Here is a 13,207-nt window from a genome sequence, read left to right as displayed (position 1 = left end):
GCTTAAATCCTTGGGCCCCTGTCACCCATGTAAGAGACCCAGATGAAGCTCTTCCATCCACTGGTTCACTCCCTGTTTGGCTGCAACAGCTGGAGCTGGGCTGATCCAAAGCCAAGAGCCAGGAGTTACTTCCAGGTCTCCTACACAGGTGCAGGGCCCAAACACTTGGACCATCTTCTACTGCTTTCCCAGGCCACAGCTGAGAGCTGGATTGGAAGTGGAGCAGCCGGGACTTGAACCAGTGCCCGTATGGGATGCTGCACTACAGGTGGCAGCTTTACCCGTTAGGCCACACAGCTGGCCCCAGATATTTTTCCTGTCCTGTACCAAGGATCTAGAAACCAGTGAGAGGCCCAGGTTTCATACCTGTGGTACCAGGTGCGCATACACTCCTGGCAGTGCTTAAGTTGTTTTCCTCAAAGGATCAAACACATTTGGAATGAACATGGACTAAAAGTTGTCAAAGCCAGATTCATTACCTTTGGAACTGGGGCTTCTTTTCCAGTCTGGGTGTCAGTGATCAAAGCGTGGTTTGAGAGGCTCATGTTGTGTAGTAGCAAGGTAAGCCGCTGCTTGCAAGGCTGGCATGCCACTTCAAAATGCAGGTTCGAGTCTTGGCAATTCTGCTTCCAATCCAGCTTCCTGCTGATGGTCCAAGTACTTGGGCCCCTCCGCCCACATGGGAGACTTGGATGGAGTTCCTGGTTCCTGGGGGGATTTGGGGAGTGAACCAGTAGATGGAAGATCTCTCTCTCCCTTTCTCTGTTACTCTGTCTTTCAAATAGATAAATAAACATTTTTTAAAATGTTTTGAGCTAAAATAATATCAAGTAATGAAAGTCTAACATTGAAAGAAAATCAGACCTACAAAATTAGTTCATAGCCTTAGGAAAAAAAAAACTCAGCAGAATTTCGAAGGTGAAAAGAAAGTGGGTGCAGAAAGCATATTATTGGATCAGAGATGTTTCAGGTGGAAATCGTGATCCTGCGGCGAACAGACAAAGGCATGTGCTTGCCCATTTGGACCAATGAAACATAGTTTTCACATTGCTAAGCACCGCCTCATAAATATCTTTGATTGACACTCTGTTACTTCTCTAGAGCACAACTCAAGTCAGTATTTACAAAGTTGAGCAAGAGAGAAACCAGAATGAACAAAGCAGTTCATATTTCTTGAGTGCTTATCTCTGTCCAAGGGATTACTTTAAGCACTTCGTGAGCAGATTTTAACCCATTCAACCCTGCAAGGTGTTACCATCTGCCACATTTAATCTCTGAAGCCCACGGAGGTGATGTGGCTTCTACAAGACGTGCAGCTGGTAACTGGCAGTGCTGCGGCTGGCATTCAGCAGCCTGACCCACAGCCATACCCTGAATCTATCCCTTGGATGGCTGGCCGTGCTGGACCAGCACCACCACCATCATCATTCACACGGAGCCCTTCTGACTTGACACCAGGAATTCTTCCAAGTTGATCTTCTGTGGGCTGGAGTAGGGTTTTTTTTTTTTCCAGTTTAGGAGATCTTTTCGTGAAAGACCAGAGCCGTCACAGGCAGAATGTAAATATTGAGAGAGTCGGACAGCAGCCAAGTCTTCCATCTAGTGGCCTGAGAATGACTTGTGGGGACTGAGCGTGGAACTTTCTTCTGTGGCTCCAAGGAGGAACCATCAAGCAAGACAAATATTTCAGAGCATTTATCTGAGCCACCCCTGGTTTGCTATGCTTTTCTGTGTTTGGTAGGGTGTATAATTTACCTGGGCGCTCAGGGACCAAGCAAAGGTGATATTAACGAAGACTTAACTCCAATCACTGCTCATCTGTTCTTCCACAGCTGGGCACACTTTAACCTGGAGTCTCTAAGCAGCAAGGAATCATGTGCAGGTTGAGAACTGGTGAAGGTGGGGCCGGCACTGTGGTGTAGAGGGCAAAGCTCCTGCATGGGAAGCCAGCACTTCATATGGCCACCGGTTCGAGTCCCAGCTGCTCCACTTCCGATCCAGCTCCCTGCTAATGGCCTGGGAAAAGCAGCAGATGACCCAAGTGCTTGGGCCCCTGCCACCCATGTGGGAGACCTGGTAGAGGCTCCTGGCTCCTAGATTTGTCATGGTCCAGCCCTGGCCATTGTGGCCATCTGGGGAGTGACCCAGAAGATGGAAGATCTCTCTCTCTCTCTCCATCTCTGTCTCTCTGTAGCTCCAACTTTCAAATAAATAATCTTAAAAAAAAATAAAAAGCTGGTGAAGATGACGTGAGTTTGTGACTGTGAACTCTCCATGTTCTGTCGCGCTCTCGGCCTCCAGTGGCTGTCAAAACGATTCTTCTCTTATTTGTGGCCATTTCACGGAAAAGTGATCTTGGGGACACAGCCAAAGCTTGGCTAGCAACAGGTGGCAAGTTTGTCTGATGGTGGCTAATCGCTTTGCCTACACAATTTCCTAAACACAGCCCAACAAATCCACTACAAAGGGAGAACTTGTCGAAAACTCAGCAGTTGGAACCTCGGGGACTATGAATACCTCATAGAAGGGATGGGGCCAGGGATACCTGGTTTTCTACCATGTATGTGAATAAGCTCTCCGCTGCTGTTCCTTCTGAGGAATTAAGTGTCTGACCACCAAGACAAAATTCTCTCTACCAGCAGCATCTGCTGGCTTTGCAGCAGGCAGGTCTTGGAGTGGCCACGTGAGCTCTGCACAGCCTCCTCTTTGCCATTGAATCCTTTCTCGTCACCCTCTGAAGGTTTGCTGGGATGAATAGAGAGCAGCCAGATTCAGCCGTGGAAAAGACACAGATTTATTCATGTGCATGGGGGACATCACAACAGGAACATCCTGCACAGAGCATGCGCTGTCTGAGGGGCCAGGCTTGTTCTGGGCTACAGAGAGGGAGAGAGCGACAGAGGCTTGTGCGTGGAGGGGCTTTAAGTGTCTGCGTAGGTGGTGAGGGCAGGTAGGGGAGGGCTCAGGGCAGGGATGCGCTGGCACAAGGACTGTGCCCTGGCCATGGAGCTCTGCAGTCCCTTCTCCCACAGTGGCTCTTTCCTTGCTAATGAGATTTCGTTGCCATTGCATTTTGTGTATTCCTCTGCGTGCTTTGGGAGAGAAAGAGAGTGGAGAGGCAGGATGGGAGGGAGAGAGCCCCTGGTGCTCCTTTGGTTCTGCGGCTGTTTAGGATATCGTTCTGAGCCCCGGCATCACCACGTGGTTGCCGTCTTTCTGCGTTCTCTCTCTTCCTTCCCACGGCCCCCCAAGCGGGCTTCCAGCACCTTCTGGAAATGCTCTTTTTAGGGTTTAGTCTCACCCACTGCAGGCTTTGCCAAAACCCCTTCTTCACATTCTCTACGCCTCCGACACACCAGGCACTGGGAGCAGCTGTTGCTCCAAACAAATCTTCACTCCGAAAATCCAGGCTGCGCTGAGCCATCAGAACCCAACACTGAATCCGGCAGCAGCCCCTCCGTTCCTGGACTAGGCCCATTCCTGCTGTACTGGCTCCCTCTGTTGATCTTGGGATCGGCTTTTTGGCTTTTTAGAGGAACTGCCTGCATTAGCAGACAAGGGGCTGACAACCTGACCAGGAGGTCTTCTTGTTCCTCTCATTATTCCAGATTTAACTAGGGCCTGGAACTAAATCCCACTTTTTTTTTTTTTAAGATTTATTTGCTTATTTGAAAGAGGTAGAGAGGGAAAGACACAGAGAGACAGAGAGGTCTTCCACCTGCTGGTCCACTCCCCAAGTGGCTGCAGTGGCCAGGGCTGGGCCAGACCAAAGCCAGAAGCCAGGAGTTTTGCTTGGGTCTCCCACATGGGCGGCAGGAGCCCAAGCACTTGAGCCATCCTCCGCTGCTCTAGCCAGGCCATCAGCAGGGAGCTGGATTGGAAGTAGAGCAGCAGAGACTCCATCTGGCGCCCATATGGGATGCCAGTGTCACAGGTGGCAGCTTTACCCACTATGCCACAACTCTGTCCCCTAAATCCCACTTTAAAATGATTGATTGATTGATTGATTTGAGAGAGACAGATAGAGGGCTCCCATCTGTTGGTTTACTCCCCCTATGCTGTCAATGGCTAGGACTGGGCTAGACTGGAATTCAAGCCAGGTCTCCTATGGGGGTGGCAGGGACCAAGTACTTGAGCCATCACCTGCTGCCTCCCAGGGTGTGCATTAGCAGGAAGCTTTACTTGGGATACAGAGATGGGGCTGAAACCCAGGCCCTCTGATATGGGCTGTGGGTGTCTCAAGGAGTATTTTTTTTTTAAACAGGCAGTGTTAGACAGTGAGAAAGAGAGACAGAGAGAAAGGTCTTCCTTCCGTTGGTTTATCCCCCCGAAATGGCTGCCACGGCCAGCGCGCCGATCCCAAGCCAGGAGCCAGGTGCTTCCTCCTGGTCTCCCATGCGGGTGCAGGGCCCAAGCACTTGGGCCATCCTCCACTGCCTTCCTGGGCCACAGCAGAGAGCTGGCCTGGAAGAGGGGCAACCAGGACAGAATCCGGTGCCCCAACCGGGACTAGAACCCAGGGGTGCCGGCACTGCAGGTGGAGGATTAGCCTAGTGAGCCATGGTGCCGGCCTCAAGGAGTATCTTAACCAACAGGCAGAACACTGCCTCTGAATCCCACTCTTGACACCTGTGAAATGACAGCTTGTCATGGGGGAGGGGTGTCCGTCCATCTCTGCCCTGCCACCCCACCTTGCTGCATTGGGACTGCTGACACAGAATACTGTGGACCGGGTGGCTTGTAAACAACTCGTAGTTCTTTCTCACAGTACTGAAGACTGGGAAGTCTAAGATCAAGAATACAGCAACTTCGGTGTCTGGTCAGGTCCTGCTTGCTGGTCATGGCTGGTGCCCCTCATGGTGTCCTCTCGGCAGAGGGGTGAGGGGGCTCTCAGAGTCTATTCCACAGGTGCACTGACCCCATTCACGAGGACTCTGCTCCCATGACCTTATCACCTTGCACACACCCCACCCCCAATACCAATGTTGGGGGCAAGGGTTTCAGTATATGAGTCTGAGAGCCCCCATCTCTCCAGCCCCGACTCCCTCATTACCTGCCTCTGCCCGGAGGCTGATGCTCGGGGTGCCTGTTTTCTGCCCAGTGTCCTCTAGGCTTCCCCTGCCTATCATGAAACCTGGAAGAAGCAGGGCAGCTGCCCCCCCGTGACCCCTGGCCTGTCACCACATGTCTCTGAACCCTCGTGGCCCATCCTCCACTCTGAGTCCCCAGAGCACCCCTTCTGCCCCCTCATGCACTTGGGCCCCCTCATCTGAGCCTGTGAGCCTCCTGGTTGGTCCACACATCTTGCGGGGCCCTCAGAGGCAGAGATGAAAGCCAGGGTGTCACTCTCCAAGCTCAGGGCCTGCTTGTTTTGTCCACTGACTGAGACCTTAAGGGTGTGGCTCTCCCGTCACCTGATCACCCGTGGCAGTGACCTTTCACCTTTGAGTTGTGAGTCCTTCTGATTCCCCTCCTCTTTCAACCAATTCCTCACCTTTAAACCAATACTAAGGTGAACCTGAGGTGCTCTTATGTGAACAAATTCTCTATGGAATTAAAAAAAAGAATTTGGCAAAAACCATTCAAACTCTAGTGTATACTTCTGTGCAACTGAACATTCAGGTAGTCTCTGAAAATCAGTATAGAGGTGCCAGCGCTGTGGCGTAGTGGGTTAAGCTGCCACCTGCAGTGCCAGCATCCCATAATGGGCACCGGTTCCAGATCTGGCTGCTCCACTTCCTATCTAGCTCTTTGCTATGGCCTGGGAAAGCAGTAGAAGATGGTCCAAGTCCTGGGGCCCCTGCACCCGCATGGGAGACCCAGAAGAAGCTCCTGGCTCCTGGCTTTGGATTGGCTCAGCTCCAGCTGTTGCAGCCAATTGGGGAGTGAACCAGCGATGGAAGACCTCTCTCTCTGTCTCTGTCTCTTCTTCTCTCTCTGTGTAACTCCAACTTTCAAATAAATAAATAAATCTTTTTTTAAAAAAAAAGTAAAACTGCATTTATTTCTATCTACTGCACTCTATAAAATGTTGAATTATTCGACTGAACTATTAAACACCTCGCATGACTTAAGAGCCCTTTGATAATATAAAATGGCTTAATGATCCCCAGTGCATCTCACATCACTTCCTGTGAGAAATAGATAAGCCGACATTCCTGGGGAAGGATGTGCAGGTTGTTCTTTCTTCACGCTGTGGCCGTATCGCCTGTAGGGATATGTTAAGCGGATTCCTACTTACTGGAAAAGATTCTGTGTGGATTCCAGATGTGCTGGCATCCTGAAGTGCTGGAGCCTTTATTCACCCAGGTAGCACCCGCTAATCAGGGGCTCCCAGCTGATGAATCCCGGAACAGGAAACATCTCCACTTTACCGATGGGGAGGCTGGGGCCAGAGGCTCCCAAGCACAGCACAGAGCGACTGCGCTGAAGGCTTGTGGTCCTGCCGGCAGCACCCAGCGAACGACAGCCGAAAGTGCCTTCCCTAACATTCACAGGAAAACGGCCCCCTCTTCTCCCTCACCCTCCGTGGTGACACAGAGAACCCACCTGAGCTACTTGGACATTAGGGGCAAAGCCTAGAACCTTCCCATTCTCATTTCTCCAAACGTGATTTGTTTTGGGAATTTTTAAATTTATCATTATTCACTTAAATGAAAGGCACAGAGACAGACGGCCAGAGAGAAGGAGAGAGAAATCTCCCATGCCGGGGGCCAGCGACTCCAGCTAGGTCTCCCACGGTGGTGGTGTGAGCCTAAGGACTTGAGCCATCGCCCGCGGCCTCCCAGGCTGCACATCGGCAGGACGCTGGATTCAGAGCTGAAGAGCTGGCATTGGAACCAGGCATGCCTATGTGGGATGCAGGCATCCCAGGCAGTGATCTAACCACCAGGCTACATGCCCGGCCCCCTCCCGACCCCCCCTTAAGTGATGTTTTCTCAAAAAAGTCCAGGGCTGCGTTTCTTCTTTCAGGGAAATTGCTCTTTGTAGTTCTTGTTTGGGATTTGTTCATTTATTTGACATACAGAGTTACAGAGAGACAGGAGAGACAGACAGAGATCTTCTGTCCATGGGTTCACTCCCCAGACGTCCTCAATGGCCAGGGCTGAGAGGCAGAAGCCAGGAGCCAGGAGCTCCATCAGGGCCTCCCACATGCGTGACAGGGGTCCAAGCATCTGGGCCATCTTCCACTGCTTTTCCCGGGCCACTTAGCAGGGAACTGGATTGGAACTGGAGCAGCCGGAGCACAAACAAGCACCCATGTGGGCTTTACCAGCTACTCCACAACACCAGCCCAGAAATTCCTCTTTCACTTGAACTGGTTTTTAAAAAGGAGACTCAGATAGGCCCATGTCAAAATACAAATATTAGAGAAATGTTTTTCTACCAAGTGCCTCCACCCTTCCAATCCCCCAGAGGTAAGCTCTGTATATACTTGCCTTTTAAAGAAAAACATTCATATTGCATAACAAAGTGTTTTGATCCAAGTTTTCAAAGAGTGAAAGACAAAATGCCTTGGATAGACTCCTACTGACCTACTACCATGCCCCATGCCCTTCACTTTTAAGTGTTTTCCCTACTTGGTACCCGCAGACATAAGGAATTAAATGATTCCTGGTACCATTCCTAAGCCATCTTTGTCTCAATGCATCAGAGAATTCCTTGTACTGTTTACTCAGCCCAAGATGCGATCAATGAACATTTCTTGATGCAATAGATTGTGCTTTGCTCCCTTGGGGGTCATTTTGTGGGAAAATTATAAACAAGCGTACAGCTGTCATCTTTGGCTCCCTTTGTTTTTAAGGTTTTAAGATAGATTTCCACCAGAAAGAGCCCCATTGAATGATCAACGATTTAATCTGGCCGAGAGAGAGAGAGAGAGAGAGAGAGAGAGAGAGAAATGCTGAAACTAGTTCTTGGAAGGCTCTGAGTAGATTCCTTTGAGATGTTTTATTATTGCTGATAATTCAAGTGAGGGTCCAAACCCTCTTTCACTTTTTATGAAGAAGTTCAAAGAAAAAAAAAAAAAAACAGTAGGAAAGGTCCAGGTATATTAAAGCCTCCATCAATGTCAAGTTGTTATGAGCGTTGCTGTCTTCTGTCCATTTTTCTGAGAGATTCTGTAAACAGAAGCTTGTGGCCTCTCGCTCCTGCGTACCATCACGCTGCAAACAGGTTGAGTGTCCCTGGAGAGGGCTGGCCAGGGAGCTAGAGTCTTGCCTGCCTGCTTAGGCTCACAAAAAAACCTAGATAGACAGCAAAACACCTGGATTCCCCAAGCTCTTCCTTGTGAGGATTTCTTTCTTTCTTTCTTTCTTTTTTTGACAGGCAGAGTGGACAGTGAGAGAGAGACAGAGAGAAAGGTCTTCCTTTTGCCGTTGGTTCACTCTCCAATGGCCGCTGCGGTAGGCGTGCTGCGGCCGGCGCACGGCGCTGATCCGATGGCAGGAGCCAGGTGCTTCTCCTGGTCTCCCATGGGGTGCAGGGCCCAAGCACTTGGGCCATCCTCCACTGCACTCCCTGGCCACAGCAGAGAGCTGGCCTGGAAGAGGGGCAACCGGGACAGGATCGGTGCCCCGACCGGGACTAGAACCCGGTGTGCCGGTGCCGCAAGGCAGAGGATTAGCCTAGTGAGCCACGGCGCCGGCCCCTTGTGAGGATTTCTACTGGCAAATCCATGCTACCTGAGAGATGGGTCTGGGCTTTATAAAAACAAACAAACAGCAATTTTCTGTCTGGGGCTTGAATTTGTAGCCATGTAAGTCATGGATATTTCTATAGCTCCCTGATAGCACTTCATAGAGTCTGAAAAAAAAAAAAAATTAAGGAGATAACAAGGGTTTGGGAATCACACAGATTTGGATGTAATTACCAGAGACAACACACTTGGCTGTGTGGCCTTCATAGATTGACCTCTTTGAGTCTCAACTTCCTCTTCTACAAAATGGGGATAATAATGGATAGCCCCATAAAGGCCACTGAGGGATTTAAGTGAAATCATGTACATGAGGCCCCTAACCCAGGACATGGTCTACAGCAGGTGCACCAGCCACACAAGCCCCCAACCTCAGATGTATATATTAGGGTTGTAAGAAAGGAACAATCATGAAAGAAGAAAATAAAGAAGACAAGAAAGCAGAAAATAAGGATCGGCAAGAGTAACAGCAAGAACTCACCAAAGGCTTTCGTGCCGTGGAGAAAATTGTCAGTGGTTAGCTCTCAGCGAGGATGTGTGCCAGGGTCTCGCTGGGTCTTCCTCCTGCAGTTCAGCCTTTGGCCATTTCTTTCCTCATTAGCACCTTCCCTGGGAAGAAGCAGAGAGAGAAGCTGAAGCTCAGGTCAGCCAACTTTACTGTTACGCAATTCTTGTCAGGATTGCGTTGGGCGGAGAAAAGATGCAGTCAAAATAAAGGTTAGAAAGTATGCATAGGGACTCATGACTGGGAGATTACTGACGCCATAAACAAGAGTGTCAATTTGTTAAGTCAACAACAGGAGTCACTGTGCACTTACTCCTCATGTAGGATCTCTGTCCTTAATGTGCTGTACATTGTGATTTAATGCTGTAACTAGTACTCAAACAGTATTTTTCACTTTGTGTTTCTATGTGAGTGCAAACTGTTGAAATCTTTACTTAATATATACTAAATTGATCTTCTGTATATGAAGAGAATTGAAAATGAATCTTGATGTGAATGGAAGGGGAGAGGGAGCGGGAAAGGGGAGGGTTACATGTGGGAGGGAAGATATGGGGTGGGGGGAAGCCATTGTAATCCATAAGCTATACTTTGGAAATTTATATTCATTAAATAAAAGTTTAAAAAAATTCAAGTAAAACTCAGCCACTTTATTTTCAAAGTAAATATCTTTTTAAACTTTAGGGGAAAAAAAGAAAAGAAAGTATGCATAGGGGCTGGTGCTGTGGTGCAGTAGGTTAATCCTCCGCCTGTAGCATCAGCATCCCATATGGGAGCCGGTTCGAGTCCCAGCTGCTCCTCTTCCCATCCAGCTCTCTGCTATGGTCTGGGAAAGCAGTATAAGATGGCCCAAATCCTTGGGCCCCTGCACCCACGTGGGAGACCCAGAAGAAGCTCCTGGCTCCTGGCTTCGGATCAGCGCAGCTCCAGCCATTGCGGACATTTGAGGAGTGAACCAGTGGACGGTAGACCTTTCTCTCTGTCTCTCCCTCTCACTTTCTGTAACTCTACCTCTCAAATAAATAGATAAAAAATCTTTAAAAAAAAGTATGCATAGATTTCCATTCTTTCTCTCTCTCTCCTCTCCTCCCCTTCCCTCCTCTCTCTCCCCTCCTCTCTTCTCCTCTCCTCTCCCCCTCCCCTTCTCTCATTTCTCTACTGAAACATCTCAGTTGAGCTGTCTGGGCCTTGTCTCCGCTCCCTCACTTGCCACTCGTTGCTTAACCTGTGTCAATTATCTACCACACCACAACCCCAACTCAGCACTCTACAGAGCTTGTCTTTTCAAAGGTCATCAGTGACTTCTTGGTTGCCAAACCATATCACCTTTTCTCAGTCTACACAGCATTGCTATGGCTAACCTTAAAACTCTACCTGGAGGCTGGCGTTAGAGGCAGTGGTTAAGAAGTCACTTGGGATGCCTGCATCACATATCAGAGTGCCTGGGTTTGAGTCCTGGCTCCACTTCCATTTCCAGCTTCCTGCTAATGTGCACCTTGGAGGTAGCAGGTGATGGCTCAAGTACCTGGATCTCTGCCATCCATGTGGGAGACCCAGATAGAGTTCTGGACTCCTGACTGTTGCAGGTGCTTGGAGAATGAATCAGCAGATGGGAGCCCCTCTCCCTTTCTTCTTCTTCTTCCTCTCTCTCCTTTCAAGTACAATGAAAACAGAAAAAAATTAAAATTCTACCCAATCCCATTTACGCTTTTTCCTGCCTATGCTTTTCTGGAGACAATTTACTCAAGCTAAAATACTAGGTCCCAGGACTGGTGCTGTAGTGTAGCGGGTAAAGCTGCCTGCTCCATTTCCGGTCCAGCTCTCTGTTATGGCCTGAGGAATCAGTAAAAGATGGCCCAAGTCCTTGAGCCCCTGCACTCACATGGGAGACCTGGAAGAAGCTCCTGGCTCCTGGCTTTGGATCAGAGCAGTTCTGACCATTGTGGCCAATTGGGGAGTGAACCAGCGGAAGGAAGACCTCTCTCCCTGCCTCAGCCTCTGCCTCTCTATAACTCTGTCTTTCAAACAAATAAATAAATCTTTAAAAAAAAATACTAGGTCCCCTGTCTCCTTGGCAGCTGGAAGTGCCCAGGGAGACACAAGCAGGACTGTGCACAGAGCAGGGCAGCCTACAAGGTCATTGGCTGTCTTCTGGTGTGGCAAACAGAACCCTAAGTGTAGGCTACCTAAGTTACTAGGCTACCTAAGTGAAGCCTCCTTTTCCACCCAGCCAGCTTTGGAGACCTGAGTTAACAAGCAGCAGCTTCCCTAGGAATCACCAGAACTCAGTTCTAAAGGAATTCTCCCTTTTCTCCAGAGCAGGTATGGCCCAAGTGGACTCTGGCGGGGAGTGGTCCTTGAGAGGGGAATGGAAACTCCATTTGGGAGCGGAGTGTTTCTGTGTGAAGCATAGGAAGTAACTCTTGAGTGTCCTTGTCGGAATATGGAGTGACATAGCCAGAGACGCCAGGACAGCAGGGGGCGGGGTGGGGCGGGGGAGGCTGAGGCAGGGCAGCTCCACCTGCGACAGCAGCAGCCAGCCTGGAAGGGGACATCTTGGCTGATGCAAGAAGAAAATGCCTCATTCCCTGCTTGTGCCCAGAGACCCTGGGAGACCAACGGACCTGGAACTGTGGTGGGGGCGTGGGGAGAGGAGTAGGCTCCATGAAGAGGCTGGGTTTGCCTGGAGTGGGGAGAAGCACCAGGGTTGTGATTGCACAGTCTGTAGAAGGGCCAAGAAGGAAAAGATGGGCTGGGTGTCTAAAGGTCACTGGGAGCTCTCCTGGTCCAGGGAGGGAGAGCCCTTGGGCGCCCGTGAGTCATCGGGGCATAGCACACAACCTTTGCCAGTTTGTTTTCTTAGTGACACATCTTCCTCATACATTGTGGTCACTCCACTGGCTAGTCTGGAAGTTGGTGCCAGGGCACTGAGTCATCTGGAGGGCTGGCTCAGGCCTGCAATACCTCTGCTCGGTCCTCTGCAGTGTAGCCGGGGGGTGCAAAGGACAGGTGGTTCCTGGGGGTTGGGGCAGTCTCTAGTCCTCTTCTGAGCCTCAGTTTTCTCAACTGTAGAATAAGAGCAATAGAGCACACGCACCAGCTTTGAGGGAAGGGCCGAGTTTGCACGTTTAAAGCAGGGGCTCTGGGGTGGCCATTTGGTGCAGCAGGGTAACAGGCCACGTAGGATGCCCACATCCCCTGTTGGAGGGCCTGAGTTTGAGTCCCAGCCCCATTTCCCATCCAGCTTTCTGCTGATGTGCACCCTGGGAGGCAGCAGGTGGTGGCTCAAGTACTCAGGTCCCTGCCACCCACGTGAGAGATCCAGATGGAGCTCCTGGCTTCAGCCTGGCCCAGTCTATGTTGTTGCAGGCATTTGGGGAGTGAATCAAAAGATAGAAGATTTCTCTCTCTCTCTCTCTCTCTCTCTCTCTCTTTCTTTGTGTGTGTGTGTGTATGTGTGTGTCCTCGCCCCTCCCCCCCCAATTAAATGAAAATAAATCAATAAAAATTGACAAGGAAGTTGAGATTCAAAGATGACCAAGTTGGTCTCTGATAAAAAAATTTTTTTGAGCAAATAGTTCTCAAAATTCAGGTATCTAAAGAACATCTTTTAAAAATGCAAGTTAAAGGACCCTATGGCCACAGTGTCTGATTCAAGAGGTCTGGTGGAGCCTAAGAATTTCTATTTTTAAAATTTTATTTATTTTTTTTATTTCTTGGAAAGGCAGAAAGAGAAGGGGGGGAGAGAAATAAAGAAAAATCTTATTATCTATCTAATTCACTACCCAAATGCCACCCGGGTGGCAGGGACCCAAGTACTTGAGCCATCACCTGCTTCCTGCATGAGCAGAATCAGGAGCAGCGCCTGGACTTGAATTCAAGCACTGTGATACGGGATGCGGGTGTTCCAAGGGGCCTCTTGACTGCTATGCCAACCCCCCACCCAGAATCTCTGGTTGGGCCAAGTTGTCAGGTGATGTTGTTATCAGTGGTCCTGGGACCAGATTTTG

Source organism: Lepus europaeus, chromosome 18, assembly GCF_033115175.1.
Source record: "Lepus europaeus isolate LE1 chromosome 18, mLepTim1.pri, whole genome shotgun sequence".
NCBI classification, from domain to species: Eukaryota; Metazoa; Chordata; class Mammalia; order Lagomorpha; family Leporidae; genus Lepus; species Lepus europaeus.
Note: the sequence above shows the minus strand (reverse complement) of the source record.